A 21031-nucleotide genomic window follows, 5' to 3' on the forward strand; every position below is an offset into this window, starting at 1 on the left:
CAGCTCTCCAACCTATCCAGATCCCTCTGCAAGGCCTTTCCACCCTCATTCGAGTCCACAACTCCTCCAAGTTTGGTGTCATCTGCAAACTTGCTCAAAATACCTTCTATTCCTACATCCAGATCATTTATAAAAATATTGAAAAGTACCGGCCCTAAAATGGAGCCTTGAGGGACCCCACTGGTGACCGCCCGCCAGCCTGACGCAGCCCCATTTACCATAACCCTTTGGGCCCTGCCCGTTAGCCAATTGCTCACGCATCGTATGATGTTTTTGTTTAGCTGTATGGTGGACATTTTGTCCAGTAGGATCCTATGGGAAACCGTGTCAAAAGCCTTGCTGAAGTCCAAAAAAATCACATCAGCTGGTTTCCCTTGGTCCACCATACGGGTGATCTTATCATAAAAGGAAATCAGGTTAGTTAGGCAGGACCTACCCTTCACAAACCCATGCTGGCTGGGACCAATGACTGCTTTGTCCCCCAGGTGCACCTCAATAAGTTCAAGAACCATCTTCTCCATGATTTTACCAGGCACTGACGTGAGACTGACAGGCCTGTAATTGCTAGGGTCTTCTTTCTGACCCTTCTTGAAAATCAGCACAACATTTGCCAGCTTCCAGTCTACCGGGACCTCTCCAGATTCCCAGGATCGTTGAAAAATAATTGAGAGAGGTTCCGCGATGACGTCCGCCAGCTCTTTCAGCACCCGGGGATGAATCCCATCCGGACCCATGGACTTGTAGGGATCCAGGTGGAGTAGCAAATCCCGCACACGTTCAGGGTCGGTTGGGAGTTTGTCATCCCCACCATCCCGGTCCTCCAGCTCAGGGCACCCTGGGTCCCGAAGCCCATCATCGGCATTGAAGACAGAGGCAAAGAAGGCGTAAAGCGTCTCTGCTTTGCCTATGTCATTGATCTTGGAGGTCTCTTCCTATTCTTGCCTATGTCAAGTCATCTTGGAGGTCTCTTCCAACCTAGATGATTCTGTGATTCTATCAATTATTTGTTTGCTTAATCAACCCAGCATGCTATAGATATAACCCCCCCAAAAAAAATCCTTGTTCAAACTCACTGTTGCTAATCAAAATACCCGCCTACTGACTGGAATGGGCTTTTGAAAAGTAAGTTGTTAAATAAAATGTGTACATACATTCATGTTTCTTTGAATTACTTTGATCTGAAAAGTAGGTTGTAGGGCTCTTATTCTCATGCTTTTTAATGAGGTTTCTAATACCGTGTGAAAAAGAACAAAAGCTACAAATACTATAAATACTTGAAATTCTTCAGTACTCATAAATTCTATTTTATATATAAGATATCAATTTAATGAACTTTACAACACAATATTTCACCTGATAGCATGTCCAGGAATCACCTATAATACAAATAGGTGAAATGTCAAACAAAGCAGGTGACAAATAATCACTACAGCCAAGTCTATACGTAAAGGAAATTAAATGAAAAGATAAGACAAAAAATACTAATATCATGCTCCTGTGTCTATGGGCTTAATGATATCAAAATACTGAAATACTAATTTGATTGACATGAGAGAACTAGAATATGAGAGCAATCATAAAATATGAATCTTTTATCAGGAAATAAGGAAATATTTAGAATATCAGATTTCAGGTAGTCAGTTGCCAAGTAGAAAGCTTATTTAGAAACAGTAGAATAAAGACAGTAATTAAACATTTGCTATATACTTGCAACATTTGCAAGTATATTTTCTGAACTGTTGTAACAAAAAAAAGATGCATAATTTACTTGCACTGAATTTTTTTTTGCAATGCGGATGTCAGATTCTTACCACACTGAATTTATTCACTATCCTTTTTTTAAACCTAGACTTATATATTTTCCATGGAGATAAGTTATTTAAATACCACCCCAAGATGCAAAGTTGGCTCTGACTGCAAAGACTTTTTCCAAGTGTGAACTAATTAACATATTCATGAGGGAGTAAAATAACTGCAGACTTCAGGTGAAACAGTAGCATAAGCATCACCAGAGCTAAGTTGCAACAAGAGGTGCTAAATCCTGTGAATGTGATCGCTATAGCACTAAGACTTCTAACAAAACAGTAAAGTGTTTATGTAAGTCCCCAGGAGCTTTAGAACCAAGAGAAAAGTCTCTGATTTCTTATCGAGGACACTGACCTATAGGAGCTACCGTGAGGGTGAAGAACCGAGGAACAAAGGAAGAGAAAGGAAGGGGAACATTTCCAGACAGAAACTCATATTCTGGCAAATGAGAGAAAAAGGTTGTTTGCAAACTGCACAGAAGTTTATTGATTTGCTGCAATTTCTTCCAACTTTCAATTTCTTCATACCTTTTAAAATAGACTATGAAACCCCTGCACCACAGACATCTGTGAATTTTGCAATCTGGAAAGACAGTGGTAGCTGTATGGCATTTTCCACAGTATAGGCATGGCATGCAGATTAACAGTGTGGGAAAGAACAGCAGAAGCAATCACCACATTAGGACCTACATGATCCATCCCTATTCTTTTAGCTACTCCACACACACACACGTTTAAAAAAGCTATTGCAGCTGCTGTCTGTCAGTCTTGCTACTGTATAACATCCTGGCTCTTCAACAGGAAAATTTCAGTACTGCAATTTTGTTGGTTTAGAACAGAAAATTCAGTGATTATTCTCTTCCCTCTGCAAATACTTTCACACCTTTAATTTTGCTGTTACTGTTAAAGTCTTCCTTTATTCATGACTCTGTATGTAATGAAGTCTTACTTGTTTGCCTGTAGTTTTTTATTTCCATTTAAAAATAATATAAAAAAATAGTCTTCATTAACAGAACAACAGTAGTACCAAATTTGTATCAACTTATTACAGAACAATTCAGTTAAAAGTAAAGAATAAATATTTTTATAATCAAATTGACTGCAATTTTCCAGGGAGCACAGGATATCAGCAACTATTTAAAAGGTGCTTCAATCACCATTCTCAGGACAGTTTTGATCTCAGCCTACTGAACTCCCCTGATTAGTTTCAAACCATCTCAAAATCATGTGTGCCCCAAATAGAAAAAAACTTGGCACATAAAAGAAGCTCAGCACATGCTTTGTGTGTCCCCTGTAACATTCACTGCCTTATGTTCTGCCCATCTTAACATGGTGCAACTGAAGACAGATCTACATGTATCAATGGCAATTTTCTCCACATCACGAGGGTCAGACTCCTTTGCAGCTTTTGGATGTGAATTTGCACATCATCTAACATTTACTGTGTTTGTTCTCATTAGTCCTTGTCTCCCTCCAGTGGAGAAAGAATCAGATCTCCTAGTACTTTAAACAAGATTTACAGCTACCACCTGACTAAGCCATACAGCTGTGACTTCCTCCAAGTTCCTGTTCCCCCTGTAAATGAGCTCCCAGGAATATTCATTTTTTCCTTTAAGCTTTCCTTTAAGCTTCACATAATTTTAACAATAATTCCTTTCCATCTCCATCTCACTGCTATTCAAGGTTAGTCCTGTAGGACAGTCTTCTCCTTACGTAGTCCCAACTTCAAGCCATCAGCAAATTTCGTTAGTGCATTTTTGTTTTTGTCTTACTTTTGGGTAATTAGTTAAAATAATAAATAAGATCTATGTCAAAACCAGTTCCTGAGGGACTCCACTAATAACCTCCCCTCCAGCCTTACAGTTTCTTTCAACACAGTTTATACTCTCCTTGAGTAAGTGTACTAACTAACCTCTCCCGTAGCTCAGACAATACTTTCCCACATAACACCAGATGCTGCCAATTCTGGGACAGGTAAAAGTGTTCCTTCGCTCACAAGACAAGTAATGTGGCTATGAAAGAGACAGAGGGTCCCATCACAACAGGTGTTGTCAGGGAGAAAATTAAAAAGCCACCATACCCAGCCCTGAGGGGGACCTTATCTGAAAGGTTACATACAACTTGTCCATTTAACCAAAAGAGGGAAAAACACAAAGGAAGACAGTTAAAAAAAAAAAAAAAAAAAAAAAAAAAAAACTCTTTAGAGCCACCAGAGCAGCTTGCTTTTATAGCTTGACAAAATGAACACATCTCAGTAGTAAATACCATAATTTGAGAAGGAAGAGAACCGCTTAAGCAAAAGAATGATAAGAATGAACATATTCAGTCCTTCATATCATGAAATGAACAACACTTGGGAATACTGGTATAGAAACATTTTATTTAGAATAGATTCATTTGTAAGGTGTACAACATAGTTGCTGGCAGTAGCTAAAAGTAGTAGGCTCACCACTCTAGTAAGGTTTTTCCATTATTCACACTGTTTCTTACCAAAGATCCTCAGTGCTAACTTCATCTCCAGTGCACGTCAGAAGAATGAGAGTGTCATTTAGTGTTTTACTGCAAGTAAGACCATGAAGGAGGAGGAGAGAAAAGGGTGGAGGAGACTTAAGTGGGGCATGAGGGGACATTTTGGAATGTCAAAGTCTGTTATATTGTCTATATATCTATATTATTTAAAGCTAAAAGAGCTCAGCACTAGTGTGAAGAACCAGCTTGTTTACAGTAATTTAAACAGGTGCAGCACTCAGTTTTCCCATTATATGGTGGGTGGGGGTGGAGCATGAAGGTGGCTCTCCTGTTATTTCTAATCTCTGCCCATTACCCCAAGAACTTTATTCTGAAGTCTGAAGAACAGACTTTACAAGTCCCCTCTGCTGGAATAGAAATGAAACAAGCAGACTTTGGAACAAATATTCTGCAGACAAATTCTCATTGCTCAGGATTCACTTGAAATCATGTCTAGCAAAACAATGGTTTGTGTTAAAAAAAGTAATACAAGCCCACTCCTTCTTTTGGGAGAGATGACCTGACCCATTCACTGGTTAGCACAACTTGCTCAGGACAGCAGCCAGCCATGCTGAAATCCCTGCATTACCTGATTTAGCAGAAGCTCAGTGCTCAAGGAAGCATCATTACTATCAAGCAGCAGTCATTCAGTCTCAGGAAATATTTAGTTCTTTACAATGAAGCATAAAGCAGATGCCCGGCTGAACATCCAACAGAGCACTCACCTCAATTGTTGGTAGTAAGAGCTCAAATGGGTGCCCTAGTAAAGGCTGGAAGAGTGCATTAAGTAACTGGGATATTGACTACTCTGCCTCTCTCATTGTCACTGTCACCATGACACATTTTTCAACCAAAGTTTTGCTCGAATTGGAATACCATTAAAAGATACCACTCTTCAATATAAGTTACAGTTCAATTACCTACGGTACAGATACCACAACTATTGTTGACCAAATCTGGAAAAACAAACAAACAAACAAACAAAAAAAACACAGTTACAACACTAAAGTAAAACTGCCATTTAAATCTTGGCAACATTCTGTTGTTTTAATAGTAGTGAGTACTTAAAACCATTTTGTATACTACAGAAATAAGTCAGAGATGTCAGATAAGTCAGACATTACTTACAATGCTATAATGCTATTTAGTCTGCATGTGACTAAAAGACAAGTGATAGTTCTGCCTTAAACTAGGATTCCAGCCTTGACCATAATAGCATTACTTTGAATAAAACAAAGCTTTCACAAACTGCAAGAGAAACCCCCATCTCTAGCTAAATTCAGACACGCAAACCTAGAGTAAATTAGCATTTGATAGGTAGGTCAGATTTATTTAAGAAAATATTTGAGCTTATCAACACTTTGCAGAAAATAGTAGACATTAAGAGTTCTGGAGCTAACATCTCACTAACATAGGCTTCCCATCATAGCCTAATTTTCTTCCAAGAAACAAAATGAAAGGATCTAGACTATATTTGCCATGGTATAAATGGATACTTCCACAGACAATCACTGGCAGCTTGGTTATTGTGCGAGAGGCTTTCAAGTTGCTCCCTGGTTTGGCAGCACCAAAGCAACAACACTGAAAAACACTGGAAGAATTGCTGGTCATGTGCCACAAAAAACATTTGCCCAAACACAGAAAACATTAAGCTGCTTGACATAAACAAGCAGCAATTCCTAGTAAAGAAAGGTTTGCTTTCTTCTCACAACTGGAAGATGTTTATCCACAAACCCACCAGTTATCTCTCCCAAAGGCAAATGAGGAAATTATCTGGAGAGATGGAGCCAGACAAATCTGAAAACTTGTGCTTTCTTTAAATACACAAGGTCAGGGGGGCTCAGTTCAATACACGGAAGGGACAAAGCCAGTAAAACTATTCCATTTAAATTTGCATCATTGCTGGTAAAACTTTTTCCTGCATTAGAAGTCTGAGGGAATTGTCAAGGATCACTATACAAAACCCTGATGATTGTTAATAAGGACACTTATCAGAGAATTAAATACACTACTGCTGTGCAGGAGCCAAGCAGTTCAACTACTTTTGATCTAGATTTATGACACACTTGGACAAGCAACACTATTTCTTCCCCCATCTTTCTAGTGCAATTAATCAACCTACCAAAGAAATGAAAACAAGTCATACTTACACTGCTTTTTCCACTCTGGAAAAAAAAAAAAAAAAGATTGGGAAGGGACACAAAACAGAAATGCTACTGCAATGTCAGATTGTAATTCCTTCAAAATATTATTAAAAAAAATTGTGGTCTGTGTATTTGTCACTCACTACAAAACACTCCCAGCTGACATGCTGAACAAAGCTTACAAAAACCAGTAAGGAATCAGCGAGGAACCGGTAAAAAATCAGTAAGGAACCACTTGCAACAACATTCAAGAGAAATGGATTGATGAAGTTCTATTTGCCTCATCTCCAAGACCAACTTAATTGCTCTTGGTGTCATGGAACACAAGCAAGAGAGTTTATGGTTGGAAAAGCTTTCTGCTTGGGAGAAGGCTATACACTAGATTTAGTTTGGTTCAAGGTTGTGTTTGTTTTTTTTTCTTCCTGCTTATATACTTGTTGGGCAGCTAATCTCCACCACAACCACTCTCCAACTGCCCCTCCCCTCCAAGAAAAAAAAAAAAAAAAAAAGAAGAAAATACCATAGAAAGGCCTCAGGGGTTGAGGTAAGGACAGGGAGATTCTGTCCAAGGACATCCTCTCCCTCCTTTAATCTGCTCTCACAGAGGTGCAAACACCACTCCCTGGATCCGCTCTGGCCAGCAGTGGGTCTCTTTTGGAACCAGCTGGAACTGGCTATGATTTGACATGGGGCAGCTGCTGGGCTCTGCTCACAGAGGGCATACCCTTGCAGGCCTCCCAATACCAAAACCTTTCCACCTAAACCCAAAATAATGCTTTCTGATAGAGCATACAAGAAATCAGGGTTGTTGTTTTTTGGTTGGTTTTTTTTTTTTTTTTTTTTTTTTTTTGGTACTGGGGCAGCAATACAAAAAAAAAAAAAAAAAGTAAAAGCTTGTTGTGTTGGGTCCCATGTGCTTCCATATTCCCAGAGTTTATAAAATGCAGATAATTAAATATACCAATCTCCCAAGTGAATATTAATTAGCCAACAAATCCAGAGCACTGAGAACAAGAAGTAGTGTATTTAGTGGACTGCACATTCAAAAAAAAATTTTTAGGCTTATAGAAAAAAATGCATTAACATTTAGAATTCAAAATATTAAGCCTTTCTGCCAATGCAGCATTTCAGAACTATTGGAAGAAACAAAAAACGTAGGTTGTTAGCACACTCATTATAGAAGACTGACTCTCAAGGTCAGAAATGAAGTGCAGAAGCTGTTAAAAATAGCGAGAGTAGTCAAATTAAGTCTGGAATAGTAATTGGTAAACTTTTCTGGGTTTTTACAGGAGAGCAAGTTTATCAGTTTTCTAACCAGGATAACAAATGATTCAAGAGAAGTATAATTCAGCTTTATTCAATTCCAAAGTAAACAAACTAAGCTATAATAAATACTATTCACTGATCATTGTGTGCCTGAATAGCTACAAACAGATTAGTTCCCTCAGCCATTTCACTATTTAAAACACAGAATTGCAGAAGGGTTGAAGTTGGAAAGGACCTCTGGAGATCATCTTGTCCAACCCCACTGGCTTTCAAGGCACCTCATTGTCCACTTATTGGTTATAGGGGAGGGTGCTAAAGGTCCTGTTCAAGTCAAAGCAAATACTACTCTACCCTTGTCCATCAAGGCAGACATTTCATCTTAAAGGCTACCAGGTTGGTCAGGAATTATTTCTGCTTTGTAGATCTATGCTGACTACTCCCAATCACCTACTCCTCCTTAATGTAAGGAGTACGTGTACAGAAACAACTGGAGAAAACTAGTTTATAAGTTACAAGTCAAAACCCATTGATTTTTATTTATTTATTTATTTTTTAAATGCGCACTACTTTTAGAGTGCACATTTTCTGGTAAAAGTACCTTGGAATAGTTATCTTGAGGTAATATATCCAAGCCATCTCAGAATTGTACTTTTCATCTTCCAGAAGTAATCTACATAGTCTCGTATACTTCCAAAAAAAAAAAAAAAAAACCAACAAAATCACTCCTGAAAGCGACATTAAGATGCTTTTCACATCTTATCATTTAATGTTAAAAGGGGCCAAACACTTAATTCAAGTCAATTAACAGTCATAAGTCTAACACTTTTTTTTTTCTTTTTTTTCTTTTTTTTTTTTTTTAAAAAAAAAGCCTGCTATTCAAATAATTTCACAACAGGAATGTTTTGGCCTGTTAATTTGAAAGTCCAAAGTGGACTGTGACCACACAAGCAACCTGTAATTAAAATTTAACAGTTCCTTACACCCCACAGCCAAACAATTACCTGATTCATTATTTCAGACTCACATTTGACTCCCTTGTCCTACTCCAAAACCATTCCCTGTTACATTTGTCCCACAGTGGTATTACATCTGCACACCAAGATCCATTTTTGCAGATGCCAAGTCAATTCTTTTCCTTTTCCATGATAGCCTTTCATAAATCATGTGTCATTAAAATTACACACATTGTAAAAAGAATGTGGGGAGAGAAATCCCTTCACAAGCAATTTGCCAAAGTTCTGATATCAGTTGAGTTGAACGTCCAATCTCAATTTAGAGATACCACATCCTTAGGTTAAGTTGCTCAGCACCAAGTAAAACAGTACACAACATGAAGACTTCAAAAAGCAATTTCATTCACTAGTAACCAATCCATCACTACCAGCCATTCCTGTACAGACCGACCTCTACATGCCTCTTCAGAGAAATCATTTCACAAGAGTTTTATGACTCACAACATTGAAGGCCTTACTAAAGTCCATAAATAGTCCAAATAATGTGCTGTTGTTTTTTTTTTTATTATTTATTATTATTATTATTATTATTTTAAAAAACCTTTTTCTGTCACAGGAAGAAAAGTGTCATTATGAATTTTAGTAATGTCAGCAACAACATTGTGTGATGAATAGGAGCCTGATTGTAGAATGTTCAAAGAAAACCAGGTTGATTTGATCTTTCTATGTCAGGTGTTGGATTTTTTTTTCCTCTATTCAGCACACACAGTGGGTAACTGACACAATAAAATCACCAGCTTCAAGGAGTCCAATACATTTCAAGTTGTTTTTGTGTCAAAGGGCTGCATTTATACAAGCTGCGCTGGCCAGAAATTGTGAAGCCAGAATTGTATTTTGAGCCCAGTGAAAACTTCTAAATGAATTTTTTTAAAATTGAGTGACTCTTCATTGCAATGGAATATTCACAAAGCTTCATTAAGTACCCTTTTTTTCCCCTGCAACTGCTGTAGTCTGTTCACAAAAGCAACATTTTAATCTCCATATCATCCGTCTTAAGTACACAAATCAAGTGGGGCTGTTTGTCTGGAGATGCCTGTGCATATCATGGAGCCCTCCAGCTTTGATCAGTAACAATTGCCATCACACTGAGCACAATGGAAACTACCCAGCATGCAAGCTGTGCTGCTTATATTTAGAGCCTACTATAGTTATCAAGGTTGGAAGAAGGGAAAGGGACAGAGGAGCAAAACAACTTGGCCTTGTTTAGATGATCCACCAGGGCCACAACCAAATGCAAAAGTTCACATTTCCTAGCTGACATTTCTTCTAGACCAGGAGAAAGCAAACTCCCAAAGCCTACTTTACCCTGCATTTCTTAATTTAACTGATAAAAAGAAAATTGACTAAGCTTGGTTAATGACAGAATTTTCTCTTTTTTCCTCCTCCAAAAAGGTACTTCACCTATCCCGATCTCTCTTGTGTAGAATTACCAGTGTAGTTCTGTCAAGTTACGTGGGAGAGGAAAACAGTTGACAGTTGCAAAAAAAGGCTGTCTAGCCATGCCCAAGATAAAACCAGGAAGACACTTTTGCATAGGATTTTCTGAAGTAACTACACATACACTGATTAACAGATATGCAGTTAAGTTGAGCATATTTAATGTCACAGAAATCCCACAGATGCAAATACAGATGATTTGCAAATCTGGAAGTCCACCACAGGTGTCCAAAGCCCTCAGATTCTATTATCCACCACTTCCAGTTAGAAGACAAAATACCCAGAAGTATGATAACCCTGAATAAGGTTATAGATCAAAATATTTCTCCCTGACAGCTAGCCTTCAGTTTTATGGAATGAAGTTACTCTGAAAAGTTATACCCATGGCAGAACACTATAGAGAATTCACTGTGGAATAGAGGGATTCTGCAGATTAATAGCTTATTAATACTAATAATAAGCTTATTATATAATAGTAGCTTATAATAATAAGCTTCTTGTTTATGTCCTTCTAAAAAGATGTTTCTCAAACCACCTTTGTTAAAATACCAAAAATACTGCACAATAACCACATAAATTGTTACTTATAGTCTAGCAGCACAGAAATGCACAATATAACTAGGTAACAATTAGAGGCCATACCTCATCTGAAGTGGCTTCAGGACAGGTTATCCATTTGCTCCACAAAACACTGTCAGAAAGCTGCAAGAACCAGAGGCCCTAAAGCCAATAGCTGGTTAACTCTCGCACCCAAATGACTTGTAGAAAAATCATGTTCCATGATAATTAGTTCGTTTTCATTTCAGCAGGTCTTGTCTCTGTAACAGTTTCCTCACAGCTGTGAAACTTCTCCTTCCTCCAAATGAAAGATGATCTGTAAGGAGAAACAATAGTGAAACCCTGAAGACAGCTGGAGAAAAAAAAATTTCAATTTTTGCAGTTGCCACAGGACTGAAGACAGGACACAGGTTTATGCATCAAAAAACACCACCTGTCTTCATTCCATTGTTTCATCCACTCATTTTACAACTTAACCAGTTGGTGATTCTGAACAATTACTGAACTTCCTTCAAGAAAAACACATTGTTTCAGATCACAATGTGATCTCTTACATGTCCCCCTTCCCTCTTGCCCAGAAGCTGTTCTCTAACACATTTGGAGGACGGCATGTTTTGTGATGGTGTCAGAAAACCCCCAACTTTCACAGAAAAATAACATTCATCTGTTTCCCCAAAGAATACATGCTTTTTTGTTTTTGTCCATATTGCAGAGATGACAGATCTATGCAAGAATGGATTAGATCATTTTCTGTGTCATAGGATAGAGATACTAATTTGTTCATCAACTGCTGAGGGACACTTTCAGTCTTCCTCAAGGCATTTAAGAGAGCTCCAATGGATATTCAGATACGGATTTCAAAATATCTGCATTAAAAACACATATTTTTACCAAATCAGCAAATCTTACATACACTTGCTTGGGGAGAAAAGCAACAAGAACATGCTGCTTTGTGGCTTGGGGCATGTGTTTGTATTCATACCGCCCTTGCAGTATAAATCTGCTGCAGTTCTTGAAAGCTTTGTAAGAAGACAAAGAGCAGAAGCCCAATACCACTTATCTTAAAATGTCCTTTTCTAGCATGAAGACTGGTTAGCCAGGAGACCCTGGGGCTATGAGAGCCTTGTAATGTGCCTATGCATAGCTGTTCAAGTGCTGCAAAACGAAACAGTGTTTAGCTGAATGGTTTATATTAAACTAAGAAAAGTAAAGTTTTTCCAGGAACCAAGCAATCTAGTCACCCAAAATTAAGCTGCTTATTTTACACAATTCCATACATTCAAGTATTATATTTTAGTGCCTTTTATAAACAGTGGTGACAGGAAGAACTTTTGCTGCTATTCTCTTTTTATTCTAGGGTGACTTCGCTATAAAGAAAGCTACAGTGGATTACCTTGTGTTGATAGCCCATTTGCTGCAAACTAGAAGGTTAAATAGGAAACTGTAACTCACAGAATCTAAAAGTGTTCAGTTGGTACTTAGGTACGGAGATTGAGGTTACCAAGGTTTTAAAGATACGTTTAACTTGAAATCTCCCCTTTTATAGAACAAAAATTCAAAGAGAACGTGATATTACAAAACAAATCACATCTGTAGCCTGTGGGAGAAGCACAGTTATGGTTACACCCATTCTCATACACACAACAAGTCGTGAACATCCACATTTGCTTGTGTGCATAACCATACTCAACGACACTGCTGCACAGGGTTTTGCAGGGTAAGTACAAAAGCGATGTCATACCTTCCCTGACTACACCTGCCAGAGATTCACCTCCTTTCCAAATACAGCTAGGAGCTATGTATCTGTGGTCCATACACCATAAAACTCACACTAATAAGCCCTAATCAATAAGAGGCACTTTGCTGTGGCATGCTTCTGAGGCAGAAACGACCTTGTAGCTTTTGCTTGTTCATTCAAAAAGCAGAAGTTTGTTCCTGAGTCAGATGCAAGCAAGATCAAAATTCAGATGCGCTGAATTTTGTAATGATCTTTATTCTGTCACAACACAGTGATTTGACAAATGCTAACATTTCATGGAAACCCTGATCTTTTGACAGAAGACAGAGGCAGGGCTGGAAATCTGCCTACTTCATGGCAGTTTACCTGGCTCTTCGTCAGCAAGGAGCTGGAAGTGAGGACTTGCCGGCTTCCCACCCACCTGAGCTCCCAGCCCACAGACTGGAAAGACTCCTGCTCACCAGGGAATGCCAGGAGCCCGCAAAGCTGCTGCATGAAGCCAATATAATCCTTTTAGTTTCATTAGCATCTCCCACTGATCAACAGTAGCTAGACTGTCAACCCCTGTCAGCCTCATGCAACAGTAGTCAGGGATCCTGGGGAGCACGTGGAGTTTCTAAGCAAAATATCATACAATTTAAACTGCACATTCTGGGGAATCAGGGTCTGTTTTTTAATCCCAGTTTAAAATTCTCACTGTTTGGGGATGAAGATTGTGAATATAAATTTGGTTTTGAGACCAGCTCTGCCAGAACCAACTGAATCACTATTCGTATGCTTCATGATTTCTGGCAAAATACAGTGCTGCTTTCCTGTAGGTTATTAGTCTGAATCTAGAGACTTGCCAGCACAGAGGTACGCTATAATGTTTCCTCTCCAAATGTGTCCTTCCTACAAGGAAGGACAAACTAGTTACGAGCTGTATACACACTCAGGGTCTCACCAAAAAACATTTCAACCAGCAGAAGAACCCTTGTATAGTAAACAAACTTCTAGAAACAATAGTTAGATATGATCCACTAGTGTTTAAGTAGTACTTACCAAACAGATCTGTACCTGCATTGGGTGAGCCATGGGAACCCAGCTGTAGCTCATTATAAAACCACCCCCCCGACATACTACATGAGATGCAGGCTCTGTGGCAATGGGGCACCCCCTTACTGCTTCTTTGCTCAGCATCAAACTTCATGCAGCCTTAATCTGGACTGGATTTTCCAGTAATAACGTATGTCAGTGTCCCAAATCATAGTAATTTAGTAATCCAGAAATCTTTAGGAATAACATTTAAATCATTTTCATAAGTTTTAGGCTTTTGTAGTACTGAAAGTTATACTATGAAACCACTATTAGAGAAAAGCACCTGGGGCGCTCTTGCATTTAACAGGGAACAAGGACAACAAGGTCTCTTCCCTGCAGCTGGAACAGACTGCATCCTCAGCTGAGCTAATCACACATTAAAAATCTACTCCATCTCACCTGCTATGGCTCCTCTGCATGGTAACCTCAAGTATCTCATGACTCCAGCTCTCACCACACCAACTTCCTCATATTATGTATGGAGTGGTAATTCATGTCGAGAAAATGGTTGATATTAATAAAGAAGGGGGAGATTTAGGAATGTGGCCATGGGGGTTGGAAAGCCCCAGGATTGAGATAACATTAGACTCTTAACAATGAGGCCATCAGGAATATAAAAGAGTTTAGAGGGAACAAAGAAGGGTGATTCAGGAGACTCCATGCAGTCTCCAGTTTCTTGTTCTCCAGCTGGTCTGTTGTTCTCCAGCCATTAAGGCATGGATGTTTCTGGGTGTTTGCTGTTGTTGTTACATTTGAAGCTGTTAGACCAATGAAAAGTTGTTTTGAAAAGAACTGCTTTGGAGAGAAGGGTATAAGAGGGGAGCTTGCCCTCCAGAGAAGAAAAAAAGAAAAAAGAAAAATGCAACAAGATGAAGTTACATCAATAAAGAAGCAGGAAAAAGAAGTGAAGAGGAACAGGCTGGTAGAATGGAGACCAGGACAGGAACAGGCACTTTGATTCGACCAAACTCAGCAAACTGCTCAGAGAAGCTCGTGCAGAAAGTCGCTGGAAACAGGCTCACTGGAGCTGGAGAGAAGCTCGAGCTGAAGGAAACAGACCCACGCACACAACTGCCCCTTGCTGGTAAGCAGTTGTGATTTATGGGGAAATTGTCCTTACGAGCAAAGACTGTCCTGGTAACCTTACAGCTTATTCTCCTTATTAACAATCAGACAGTTTATGAGCCTGAAATATGGGACCAAACTGAGGTCAAGGTGTGGGATTCTGCAACTATAAATGACAAGGTTGCAGTGGGATTGCTTGGCACCTGGCGAGCAGTCTCTGAGGCCTTAAAGAGCTATGTGGGACCACAGTCAGAAGCATGTGGTTTGCTAGATAGTGAGGGAGCTGTGGGCTGCTTTATTGATCTGACTGTTACGCCATGGGCCCCTCTGCTGCTACAGCCATCAAAGGCCTTTGCTGTTACGCCCCCTGTTGACCTGGACGTGCCTTTTGACCCAGGCCTATTGGCCTTGAAAAGGAGACAACTTAAAGCAAGACATTGTTGAAAAGGAATGGAAAACGGAGACTGTTAAGTTATGGAACTTAAAGGATTGTTTGTTACCTTTTCTGATTGTATGTATGTATAGGCATACTTGGGTTATTATGTAAATCAATGTTCTGTATACATGTGTTTAGAATGTTTGATGTGTGTATGTGCGTGTTGGTGGAGTGTAGACTCCCCTCACACCCAGTGCTGTCTACTTGCCTTTTATACCTTTTATAGTTTTTAATACCTTTTAGAAATATTTGTTTAATAAATATTACAAAATTCAGATTGAGTTGAGACCTCATTTATAACACATACCCTACAAACCCACAGGGATCATCTCTCAGAGACCTCCAAGTCACCTGCCACCAAACCTGAAAGCATAGGTAAGAAGCCTTGCCTGGCAGTCAGCTTTCAGCTATACAGCCACATGTATTTCAGCTACAGGAGATGTCAGCCTGGGACAACTAACCATTAAATTTTTGCCAATTCACTTTTAATCACCTTAAAACAGGTACATGAGTTTATGAGTTTTAAGGTATCCTACATACGGACATGCATGTTTTGCTCCACAGAAGTTGGCACTGCTGCCAACAAGCTGCTACTCACAAGGCTCCAAGCTGCAGCTGAGCCTGGTTCAGAGCCCTGTCCCCCCATGCCTTGGCAAAGCCCAGCAACCACCACCAGCCCCAGCACTGTGACCATGTCCCTGCCATTTATTTTGGCAACATAGAATCTCTGCTGGCATCATCAACACTGAACACAGCATAGTTTTGTCTTTTTAACTCTCCTAAATGAACTGCAAATAGACTTAAATGTTTGGCCTGGGAAGTTAGCTTAGCTACTGCGAAGGTGAAGTCCTACCCTTCCACTTCCCAAATTCTTTCCTCTGCAAAAATACAACTTTTGATGCAGTCTCTCTGCAAGTATAATCTCTACAAAGATGATTTTTCTGTTGTCAAATGAGCCACTATAAATGGGCAACAAATAATTTTAGTATTTTTAGTCATAAGCCTTATCTTAAAGGATGCTTGTGTTTCTTCACCCCTGTCCCTTCCCTGTTTTCTCTCACTGTGAGGAATTAAAAATAACACCAGCTATACTTCTGCCATGCTGGCAAGTCTCACAATTTAACTGAAAAAAAAAGTTATGTCTATCTACGGCTGATAGCATCTTATAACACATTGACACTAATGTTTTAATAGGGTTCAACAAACACAAGTCAAAGATCAAGTGGTTAAAGTGAAAATTATAAAAAAAAAATGTACGCTTTTGCATCAGGCATGGCATACTGACAGCTCCTTAAATGAAAAAACAAAAGCATAATGCTACCCTTTTACTTCAGTCTAATGAGTGATAAACTGGCCATCACAAGCAGTTCTCATCACTTAAGTTTTCTGGGGGGGAAGGGGGAGGGGGGAGGAGAGGGGGGGGCAAAACCAAAACTCCTAACAATAAATAAATAAATAAATAAATTCAAGCACAACTGAAACCCATGGAACAATGCAACAAGTGCACAGGATTCCAAGCTTCATCATCAAGCTGGGGTGATTAAGACTTTCCTTTTTACAGGTCATTCTTTCATTCTTCGTGCATTTTATCCCCCCAAATTACATGTAGCTCCATCTATCAACTGCCAAAGGAATGAGTCCTTTTACAGAAAAATGTGAGGAGTAAGGTGTTTCATTCCAGATTTTAGATTTTTCTGGAATGTGGCTGTTACCATGGAAGCCTTCTCATAACATGGAAAATTACATTGTGATATGCGCTGTATATAGCAATACATAAAGACAGCACATTGTTGACACTGTGTGCCTAGAACCTTACTGTGAAACTGCCTGAGATCTCTGCAGAGCTGTCAGACCCAGAGTCTTCTAATGCACAGTTACCAAACACCAGCAAAAACAGATCTCCCTGGCTACATTCAAAGGGAATTAAGGAGTTCTGTCAACTTCCATGGATTCAAAAACAAACAAACAGACAAAAATAATAACCACAAACACTGGAACAGGAACCCACTCAAGTTTTGCTTAGCTGAAGAAATAATTGAGATGCATTCAGAGATAAATAATTCTAGCCAAGACATTAAAAAATAGGTTTTTACAGACAAGCATCTACATCCATATTTATGAACCTGTTCTGTAGAGCCGCTGTCAGAAAAATTAAATGCTTTGCAAGACACCTGAAGTAAGCTTCAGCATTGCAGTAGCATCCCCTCAAATAAACCCTGACCAGGTAACTGAAAGATGCAGGTCTGGATTTAATGGTCTAATTTTAGGCATCCAGAATTAAAAACAGAAAGGTACAATCAAACCCTACCATATGAAACTTTTTTTTTTTTAAAAAAAAAAAAAAAGTTTGTGTGTGTAGAAAATTACACAGTTAATTGAAAGAATCACTAAGTGCAGCGACCTAATTCTTGCTCACAGACTGAGCAAGGATCAGCAGTATTTTAAATGGAAAAAAAAAAGGAAGTTCTGATTTTCTAACAGCAATGAGCAATCACTGAAAGGTTCAGACTTATGTTTTCCAAATATCATTTGCTTATGCTTGGATTGCAAAAAACAGTGAGAACAAACAAAAAAGATCAAAGATAGAGTCCACATTTCAGAAAAAAAAAATGGAAATAGCAACAGAAATCTCAAAAGACACAGAAGTAAAACAATGGAGACAAACAGGGAGGTAACTTGGAACACATCTACAATTCAGGCTTTTGCATTTCAGCAGAAATGTCTTATTTCTGTTTTTTTCCTTCAGTACCATTACTCCAGCCCAGTGAATGAAATGAGCCTGGATTCACAGCAGCTCACAACAGGTGTGTCAAAAATCCAGATGAGAAAACACATGAAAACTGTTTTGAGGGCATGGTCATCAGGAAACATAGCTATAAAGGTATTTTTTTGTTCATTTTTAAACCAGAAATTAGTGTTGCCACTCAGGAGAAAGCACTGCAAAATTAGCTCCCTTACCTTCTCCCTCCCCCAGTTTAATGGTGATCACAGCAGGCCCAAAGCTCCAACAGGTTGCTTTAGCTGCTTTGACAGTGAACTGGAACAGCCACGTAGTCACCACTATGACAGCAAGTTTCCCAAGGAGAGCCAGCGTTGAGCCTCATGACACCAAGGCTGAGGGGGGACAACATGCACTGGGAAAAGACATGAGGACACGCTGTCCTGGCAGGTCACCAGTTGGTGACCACTGAAAACCCCCTGCCTGCTACAGGCACCAGCTGAAGCCACCTGTTCAAATTTTAAATTAAGCCAATTAATTCAGGCTTGGGTGAACAGGGGTAGGTGTTCACATCAGCTACAACCTTAAAAATAGAAACTTGTGGGAGATGGAAAAAACAAACGCAGCTTGGGGTTAATAAAATCCATACAGCCTTGAAGTCACAAGGCAAAACTCCCACCTGGGGGGGGGGGGAGAAAGGCTGAAGTTGCAGTAGACACAGGACTTAGAGGCCCTGGCCTATGTCAGTCAGTCAAATTAAGTTACAGGTGACTGCAGCAAAGGAACTCAGGATCTGGGTAGTGCTCAGTGCTGAGGGTACAGCTGCAGCCTGTTCCAAGGCCCTCAGAAGGAAGGCTTTCTCTGCTTGCACGCATCCAAATGCCCTTCAGATCTCCCAGCCCACCACCAGAGGAGCAAAACTGGGCAAAAGCAGTGAGCGCATGGACTTTATTTAAGCTATGGAAGAATGCAGTGGTAGTGACTCACACAGATTCTTCTCCCTTTGAGTGACTACTGGAAAGAACAAGCAGTGGTTCAGCAGCCAGAGGTATGGGACTGTTGATTAAAGCCACGAGTTTTTAATCAGCATCCTGAAGGCCCACCAGCCTGTCTGTGCTGCTCCAGTTACTGAAGGACAGTGCTGTGAAACTGTCCTGCAGCTGTGTAGCACGTGCTTGGCAGTGTAGTAGGAGAAGGGTTAAATACACAGGGGAAAATACACAGAAAGCTAAATACCTGGCTCCAGAAGCCTTCAGATTGTTCTGCAGTCACACAGCAAATGGTCACCTTTTTCCTTTAGAGATGACAGACAATTAACAGAATTAACAGATGCTTAAGATGATGGCTTCAAATCTACATCATTTCTTTGTCTGAACTGTTTCATGGCCTGCTTTTTAATTGCCACATCCAATGGGGGCAGGAAGGTGGATCAAAAACCTCTAAGCTGTATGAGATGGTAAAGCCTGTGCAGTTCTTATTGTTCTGCTATTTATTTTCACAGTGGAAGACTACTTTGTGGCAACCCACTCCACCACACACACTGACTCATTTCTTTAATAGAGTCCTTTGGAGAGAAATGACTCCCTGCACTTTGAGTACTTCATTCACTGCAGGTTCATCAAGTACCCCAGGAAAGCTGGAAGCCTGATTGCCAGCTGAAGCAGGGACCTAATCCTGCCCCACAGAACTACGTGGTACATCCTTCAGGCTCTGCTGGAAACTGTTCAAGCCAGGGAGAACCTGGCCACACCAAGGAATTAGGTTCTTGCAGGTTCTATTACAGAATAGAAATAACAATTTGATTTGGCAGGGGCTAACACAAATTGGCCTGCATTGACTTTCAAGACATTGTAAAAAAAAACAGAAGTAAAGAGATTCATTTTTTAAACAGACTGACCAAACATTTTATTTCACAAAACCAGAACTGAATGTGGGTCCCTGAAAAGGCCTGCACAGGCCAAGGTTACCCAAGGCACCCAAAGGACCTAGAAAACAAATCCTTCTCCCCAGACTTTCAGGAGGCCCACAGCTCAGGTTTTAGCCTAGGGTGGCATCAGCTAATCCTGTGGGACTGCACACCACATAGGTGTGTTGGACTATCTTTAAACTAAATACCTAGACATTGATTAAGGAGGTATTGGGGAGGCAAGGACAATCCCCAGACATGGACTGTATATCTCGAAACAAGACACTGGAACTCATGATAAGGAAGCGGCAGATGGACAGAGAAACAAACGTAAGGACTATAAATCTCAAAACTGGACATTGGAATTCATTATAAAGATACAACAAACGGAAGAATTGGCAACAACCAGCTCTCGCAATTAAGAAACGTGCCAATTCAGCAGATTCCTGACCAAAGGTGAAAAGTACACTGTGAGGAAGACTCGGGGTCTTCCTCCCAGAGACCCCTGCCCACGTCCCAAAGACCCCTGCCCACAATTCTTGGGAGGCTCTACGCAGGCGCAAGGTGCCAAAAGGCTAATTAGCATGAGAAGCGAGGGAAGGCGGGGATAGGTAATGCATATGTATAGGTGCTTGTAGAATATTGATAGATTGATTGTATAAATTCAAGACTGCTTTCCGCTTTGGGTATGCACGATAGGTGGAGAGATCCCCCGTGCATCCAGCGCTGCAATAAAGAATATACCACTTAAAGGAATTTCGGCTTCGATCTTTGAATCAACATGCTTTGGGGCATCATGGCAGCAGTTTCAGCATTGACAGGTGATGACCACAGGTAATTCTTGGTGACTTGCTTTTATTTGACAGCAGGATAAACAACTTCCCCCCCCCCCCCCCCCCCCCAATCCTCAGGAAACACATATTGCTTCCAAGCAAGCTGGAATCAGCTACATGCAGAAAATGTTATATAGGCTTCAGTATCCCAAACTGCTTCTCCACAGCCTCTGGGTAGGGAGAATAATTTCCCCCTTGTTATAAATGAAGTCTCAACTCAATCTGAATTTTGTAATATTTATAAAACAAGTATTTCTAAAAGGTATAAAAGGCAAGTAAACAGCGCTGGGTGTGCGGGGAGTCTATGCTCCACCAACACGTACACACAAACATCAAACATTCTAAATATACAGAACATTGCTTTACATACTAAACGCAAGCATGCCTATATACATGTACAATCAGGAAAGGTAACAAACAATCCTTTAAGTTCCATGACTTACTAAAATTGAGTACGCCTATACATATTCACGATCAGAAAAGGTAACAAACAATCCTTTAAGTTCCATGACTTAACAGTCTCCAT

General features: G+C 39.9%; 1 long non-coding RNA gene across 3 annotated transcripts in view; it reads right to left on the reverse strand.

The window, feature by feature from the left end:
- LOC137850538 (uncharacterized) overlaps positions 1-19141 on the reverse strand; it is a 172402-nt gene extending 153261 nt beyond the window's left edge. Inside the window, exons 1-2 of one of the 3 annotated variants that reach the window (XR_011092592.1) lie at positions 19003-19141; positions 10816-11047 (exon numbers count right to left, since the gene is read on the reverse strand). This is a non-coding gene — a long non-coding RNA (uncharacterized lncRNA). Of the gene's footprint in view, positions 1-10815; positions 11048-13510; positions 13794-18005; positions 18260-19002 lie in introns of those variants that run through there. The other 2 variants (XR_011092589.1, XR_011092591.1) reach the window with 2 other exon arrangements.
- Between the last annotated feature and the right edge of the window lie 1890 nt (positions 19142-21031).

The sequence above is a fragment of the Anas acuta genome, chromosome 2 (assembly GCF_963932015.1).
Source record: "Anas acuta chromosome 2, bAnaAcu1.1, whole genome shotgun sequence".
Classification (NCBI taxonomy): domain Eukaryota; kingdom Metazoa; phylum Chordata; class Aves; order Anseriformes; family Anatidae; genus Anas; species Anas acuta.